This window comes from Nannospalax galili, unplaced genomic scaffold, assembly GCF_000622305.1.
Source record: "Nannospalax galili isolate Female #2095 unplaced genomic scaffold, S.galili_v1.0 scaffold1188, whole genome shotgun sequence".
Taxonomy (NCBI): domain Eukaryota; kingdom Metazoa; phylum Chordata; class Mammalia; order Rodentia; family Spalacidae; genus Nannospalax; species Nannospalax galili.
Genome location: NW_008358629.1, coordinates 371,335 through 377,298, shown reverse-complemented (window position 1 = coordinate 377,298; position 5,964 = coordinate 371,335). Strand labels below are relative to the sequence as shown.

At 38.1% G+C, this 5,964-nt stretch overlaps 1 pseudogene; it reads left to right on the top strand.

Annotated features, from left to right (window-relative positions):
* The window catches only part of LOC115068228, an 11,566-nt pseudogene extending 7,783 nt beyond the window's left edge, over positions 1-3,783 (top strand).
* The last annotated feature ends 2,181 nt before the right edge of the window (positions 3,784-5,964 follow it).

Here is a 5,964-nt window from a genome sequence, read left to right as displayed (position 1 = left end):
GCTGGACATCTGGGATTCACTCACGATCTTCTGGGCTCCAAAGGGTTCTGGTAGCTTCACTGCTCTGACTCTGCCATCCACAGCACACTCAGCTCATCTCGCAGACCCAGGCCAGCTCCATTCCATACCTACTGCTGTCCTTGGTGGTTGTCCCATGGTCCCGGCATCTCCAAAAAGCTAGGGTCTTCACTGAAACTGAGGCTACACCTTCACCAATGGCCTCTTCTTGCCTCTTGGGGTGCAAAGTCTCAGATTCTCTCCATGACCCCTTCAATCCTTTGGTCTTTGCTGCAACTGAAGCTGTACTTTCACCTATGGCCTTTCCTGGACATTCAGAGTGCCAAGCCTCAGCTGCTCTCTGTGACCCCTTCATGTTTTCAACACCGAAACCATGCAGGAGACTCTTACACATTACCAAGTCCTGCTTCCAGCTTGAAATAGAGGTGCAGGTCCCCTCTGTGTGCTGACCCTGAGGAAATACCTCCCAGAAGACTTCACCACAGTGATGCTGGTATCTTGTTATTTACAGCTGATTTTTCAGCCCCAGCTAACCAGCATCAATTGTCCCAGTAAAGCAAAGGTTTTACTTCAGGTTCTGGTCTCTTCTTAATCACAGATGATTCTTCAGCCCCAGCTGACCAGAACCCACAAATTCTCAATTCAAAATATTACAGGAACAGCCCTGATACTCTCCGCTTCCCTTTGAAGCTTCACAAGCCAGGCCTCCATCATCTACAACTCTTTCAGCATAACTTTTCCAAGCTTCACAGTAACAAACTCTCAGCACACAATAGCTTTTCCAGCCCAAAGTTCCAAACACTTCCACAGTCTTCCCCAAAACACCAAGGTCAGGTCTGTCACAGCAACATCCCACTCTCTGGTACCAATTTCTGTCCTAGTTTATTCCTCCATTGCTGTGACAAAATACTATGACCACTACCAACTTGGGGAGGAAAGGGTTTATTTAGTCTATATATCCCAGGTCACAGTTCATCTGGGAGCCCAATGTAGGAACTCAGGGCAAGAACCTGGAGGCAGGAGCTGGAGCACAGGCCATGGAAGATTGCTGCTTACTGGCTTGCTCTCCTGGCCCCTGCTCAGCCTGCTTTCTTATGCAACACAGGCCCACCTGCCCAGGGGTGGCACCATCCACAGTGGGCTTGGCCCTCCCTCATCACTCATCAAGAAGATGCCCCTCAGACATGGCCACAGGCCAGTCCAATAGAGGCACCCGTGTCATGCAATTCCTTCAGAGAACAGACGTGGGCATCAAATCCCCTGGAATTGGAGTTACCAATGGTTGTTAGCTGCCATATGGGTACTGGGATTTGAACCTGAGTCTTTTGCAAGAACAGTTAATGCTCTTAGCCCCTGAGCCATCTCTTCAGCTCCATTTATCTCCTTCACTTGTTTTATTGCTCTAGTTAAATCTTCAAGCATTGTATTGAATACGAAGGTAGAGAGTGGACATATGTCTTGTTCCTGATTTTAGTGGAAATGCTTTAAATAGTCCTCCATTTAGTAGGACATTGGTTTAGGTCTTGTGGTATATTGCTTTTATTATATTGAGATATATCTCATTTATCCTTGGAATCTCCATGACTCTTAAAATGAAGAGATGCCTGATTTTTGTCAAAGACATTTTCTGCATCTAATGAGATTGTCATATGTTTTCTGTCCTTGAGTCTCTTTATATGATTGATTACATTTATTGCATTACATATGTTGAACCATCCCTACATCTCTGAGATGAAGCCTACTTGATCATAGAGATCATTGGAGAAAATACATCACCTTCAACAAACAGTGCTGGTAAAACTGGATGGCTTTATGCAGAAGAATGAAACTAGACCCATATCTCCTACCCTGCCCAAAACTCAACTGCTAATGGATCAAGGTCCTCAAAAGAAAACATGATAACCTGAATTTGGTAGAAAAGAAATTAAGGAACACTCTGGAACCCAAAGGCACAGGAAAGGACTTTCTCAACAACGTTTACATAGCACAGGCTATAAGACAAACACTTGACAAATGTGACCTCATGAAATGAAAAAGCTTCTATATAGCAAAGCACACCATAATTGGAGTGAAGAGGCAGCTTACAGAATGGGAAAAATCATTACCATCCTTACAACTGAGAAGGGAGTTTTGTTTATAATATACAGAGAACTCAAAGTGAAAACAAAATTAAAAAGCACAATTAAAAACTGAGACAAGGAACTAAATAGTGATATCTCAAAAGATGAAGCACAAATGATCAAGAAATATTTGTAAAAAATTCAACATCTTTAGTCATCAAGGAAAAGCAAATTAAAAGTACCTTAAGATTTCATCCATTCCCAGTCAGAATGGCTAATATACAGATAATAAAGGAGTACAAATGTTGGGGATTTGAAGAAAGGGGAAAATGTATTCTCTGTTGATCGGAGTGCAAACTGGTGAAGCCACTGTTGAAATCAATGTGGATGTTCTTCAAATACTAAAAATAGATTCTACCACATAATTCAGCCATATAACCCTTGGGTACATATCCAAAGGTCTCTAAATCCTACAGCAGAGATACCTGTTCATCCATGTTCATTACAGATCTATTCATAGTATGCAGGAAATGGAAACAACTTAGACGTCCATCAACTAATGAGTGAACAAAGAAAATATTGGTGCAGTTATGTGATTGAATATTATTCAGCTGTTGAGAAAAATTAAATTATGAAATTTGCATGTAAGTGGAGGGAAGTGGCAACTGTTATCCTGAGTGATGTAACCCAAACCAAGAAAGACAAATTTGCATATTCGCTCTCATAAGTGGATAGTAATTTTGAATCTTCAATTATTTTTGTGTCAACTGGGAAATCTTTAGAGGTCCTGAAGCTAGTAAGGTGCCATTGGTGGGTGTTTCATGGGCGGAGAGATGGAATTCAATTATATAATTAGAGAAATGGAAATAATGGTATTAGAAAGGCTTAACTTGGTTGGGTTTGGGATAGTAGTATAGAGGATGAAGCAAGGTGAGGGATAACTAACTCTTGGGGCCTTTTGGGAAAGTAATATGGAAACCTAGTGCTATAGAAGCTTCTTGAAATATATACATATGCAATTGAAAAGAGTTTAAATGGAGTTACCATGTAACGAGGAACAATGCCCCTACCAGATGCCACAGGCTAGAAAAAAAGCCCAAATACAGTCTTGTAGGAGGTCCTCCACACCACTGAAGAGATTGGTGTAGTTGAATGGTTTGTGAAGTATGACAATGTGCAGGACCTTAAAATTGTTCTTGAGAAGAATGTCTCTGAAGAACACGAGTTTAGCTGAGAAGTGAACTTATAGTAGATAAAACAAAGAGGAAAGAAAGATGATAACTCTCCAAAGAACAGAAACAAGAACATAAGAAATTAATTGAATTAAATGCTTTTGAACTATTTGATGTACTGAAGATTCTTAAAGATTGTGACAGAGAATCCACAGGAAAAATCACTTTTGAAGATTTTAATGAAGTTGATGTGTATTTAAATAGACTTTGTAATAAACAGTTGTTGGGAAATTTGACAGACTGGATATTGGAAAGAGATCCACGTGAAGAAGTAAATACTGAAGGCATTTAAACTATTTGATGATGAGGAGGATTCAGGTACAATAAGCTTGAGGAAGTTGCAACACATTGCAAGAGAATTGGGTGAAAATATGAGTAATGAAATTCAGGCTATGATAGAAGAATGTGATAAAGATGGTAATGGAGAAATAAATCATGAGGAATTCATTGTTATTATTACTGGTGATATGTAAAAAACTGCAAGGATAAACACCAAGAATGTTGCAGTTACCATTTAATATTCTATTTTTTGTGTGCCTAGAGTCAAGTTAAACAACAGCAACTTGGTTCTTTTTATCAAGAGCAGCAAAACTAAGCATTCTTTGTATTTATATCTTACTACTGTTAATCTTCTTTCTATGAACAGTGTTGTTAGTATTAATAGTTTAACTTTGCATTTATTATACAGTTTTTTAATTTTTTAAAATTATTTTTATTTTATGTGTATGAGTGTATTTCCTGCATGTATGTAAATGCACCTGTGCTGTGCTGTGCAGTGCCCACAGAGGCCAGAATGTGTTGTCAGATCCCCTGGAACTGGAGTTATGGAAAGTTGTCAGCTGTCATGTGGGTGCTGGGAATTGAACCCAGGTTCCCTGCAAGAGCAGCCAGCACTCTTCACTACCGAGCCATTTCTCCATCTCCTTAACATACAGGCTATATATAAAGTTAAAAATCAAATCATGTGGTGTTTATTCTTTGGAGTTTATTTAATATTAGTTATTGGCTTTTATTTGGTTACATATGTTTTTCAGACATTCGTTAATAAAATGTTTATGTTATTGGCATCTTAAAGTTGGGTAAATTTTCTATTTTACATTGATTTCTAGTACCTGTTAACACTTGGTAGACTATTTCTAATGTCTTTTCTCCTTGGACTTTCATTTGCTTCTAAAACACAACCCAGAAAATACAATGACAATAATATTTTTCCATCACATAAGGTTTTGTCAAAGTTTCACATTTTATATTTCACTACAAGATGATTCCGTGTAGGCTTAATTCTTTTCTAAGGGCCATGTCTTTCAGGATGGAAGGACTAAGCACCATAATTATAGAATGATTTATTATGTTTATTATGTTCTAGAAAATTTCTGGTTTCTTAATAAAAATTTGAGTCTGAATATTTCCTCCTTAAACTAGTTGAATACAATTTTAATCATTTAATTTCTTGAAAAAGTAAAAATTTAAGGTTTGGAATTTTGATGTGTTAAGATAATGAGGAAAATAAAAAAAAATGGTAAGCCATAGAAAATAATTATGTCTGTTTTTACCTATATAAAGTAACATTCCATGATTTAGAGAAATAGTGGAGATAGACTTCCAGGTATTAATGGGTCCTTCTTGAAGTCGAGGACAAACAGGTGATTATGGGAGATAAGTCACAAGTACCAAGCGTTTAGTGATCCAGCTTCTGATGATATGGGCTCTCCTAAGAAGAAAGTTGTGTTTTCTCTAAAATTTTAGTTTAAAGTGACCTGTCCTTAAGTTTTTAATAGAATTTCATACACTTTGATGTACTTTAACTACTTTGAGCCTACTATAGTATTTCATTAAGTCTCACCTACTAGACTCAGGGAACTTTATGGAAGACACAGAAGAAATATTTTAAGAGCCAGATTTTGTGGGTGAATACAGGAAAGCAATATTGTCTCAGCATAACAGGGCAGTTGCATATATGAACTCACAGTGCTAGTAACAGCATATACAAGACCTGTGCAAGTCCATGCTAAGCACAAATGCAGCATGGATGGGAAAGGAAAGCAAGAAGCCCCAGCCCTGTCTGAGAAATTGTTGGAAATTGATAGCTTCTGGGAGAAAAAAAGTCAGTTTTCTTTAAGGGTGTGATGCTGGGTAGGTTAACCAGGTCCCAGAGAATGAACCACCCCCAAGAGTATTGGGGAACACAAATTAGATTTGATAGGCCTTTAAAACAGCAATAATAGAGGCCATGAAGTGAGATTTGATTTGATAGGCCTTTAAAACAGCAATAATAGAGGCCATGAAGTGAGGATATAATTAGGGAGGTATCAATGGGGGAAGGATTCTGTATATGTTCAAAATACATTGTGTGAAATTCTCCAAGAATCAATGGAAACACATTTCTTTAAAATTTCCTTAGTGCTGTTGTCAAGAATTAGGGGCAATGAAATCTTCCTGAGAAATAAGGACGAAACTCAAAAAGACTTGCTATTTTTGAAAGGATCTCAGGAATAGGGCATCTTCAAGGGATTTGGTGCAGAAGCCAATGGATGTTGGAAAGTCTATGATTCAACAATCTGCTGTCCAAAGGGAAATTCTCAGATGAATATGATGAACTGGTCAGTCAGTCTTAAAGAAAATAGAAATATAGATATGGGTGCCCTGTTGGAGCT